The sequence below is a fragment of the Poecilia reticulata genome, linkage group LG5 (genome assembly GCF_000633615.1).
Source record: "Poecilia reticulata strain Guanapo linkage group LG5, Guppy_female_1.0+MT, whole genome shotgun sequence".
Classification (NCBI taxonomy): domain Eukaryota; kingdom Metazoa; phylum Chordata; class Actinopteri; order Cyprinodontiformes; family Poeciliidae; genus Poecilia; species Poecilia reticulata.
Genome location: NC_024335.1, coordinates 102,029 through 103,416, shown reverse-complemented (window position 1 = coordinate 103,416; position 1,388 = coordinate 102,029).

Below are 1,388 nucleotides of genomic sequence, written 5' to 3'. Positions count from 1 at the left end.
GAGTCGGGTCCAAACAGCCAATCAGGAAAGAGTCGGGTCCAAACAGCCGCAAAGTAAAACACAAATCGATTAGGAAAGTTAACCAAATAAAATGTTTGCATAATAAAATGAAGACATTCAGCAAAAAGTCCTGATTTATTTCTTTAAACTAACTGAGAGGAAGAAAAACTAAAAAACCTCCAACGTTCAGAAATCTGCTGATCCACTTTAATGAAACCGGGTCAGGATGGAAACAGAACCAGCTATTTCAGCCCAACCTCTAAATCTGGAATAAATAAGATTAAAAGGTTTTTATTTACTGGACTTTAATAACGGAGTAAAAACCTTTTTTGTCCTCCTTCCAGTGCAGAACCTCATTAATTCACTTGATTTAACATTAAATCAGTTTAAGACGATTCAATCATTAAACAGTTCTGCAAAGAAGTGAAGGAAATAAACTAAACTTTTAAGAATAAAAACAAAAATCTAATCTAAGGATTTTAAAAAATATGAAAAATTAAACCCAAAACATGTTTTTGATACATTATTATCTTAATTTAACAAAATAATCTTTACAGAATAAAATATTATCTAAATTATCTACAAGGATTCAGATTTGGATTTAAAAAAACTATTTTCTCAGGAAACGAGTTAAATCAGGTCAGAGCTGCTCATGCTAACCGCTATGCTAACAGGCTAGCAGCAGAACTTTTACATTGAAGCCAACATTCACCGTCATTACCATATTTGGTTGTTTCCATGGAAACAGCCTGGTTTTAGCTGGGGGGAATCGGACCTGTGACCCGGTCCGGTACCAACTAAACATCACAGCAGGACCAACCAGGAAACAGAGGAGCTTGTTAAGCCCCGCCCACCTGAAAGTCTGCAGGCAACGAATCAAACGCACCCAGCCCAAAAGGGAACCGCGACCCGAACGGTTTGTTTTGCAGTAACTATGGAAACGGGAGTCTGAACTGAACTGCAGGTCAGAACTCGTCTGGGCGGAGCAGCAGCAGGATGTGAACATGGACCTCCACCCGTCGCTGCGGCACGATGCTGCTGCAGCCTCAGGGGCCCGGCGGTGGCAGCATAGGGGCGGAGCGGTCGTTGGTCAGGGTTCTTTTCAGCTTCACCCTCCTGATGAGCTTCAGCATGTCGGCACCTGCAGCATCCTGCTGGTTGGAGACAGGCGGCGGGGCTGCTGCAGCTGGGCTGCAGTGCTGCAGCTGCTGATTGTGGAGGTGCAGGTTTTGAAGCTGCAGCTGTTGGTTCTGTTGCTGCTGCTGATGTTGCTGCAGATGTTCCTGCAGTTGCTGCAGCTGATTTTGTTGCTGCTGCTGTTGTGCATGTTGCTGCAGCTGATGTTGCTGCAGCTGCTGTTGCTGCAGCTGATGTTGTGCATGTTGCTG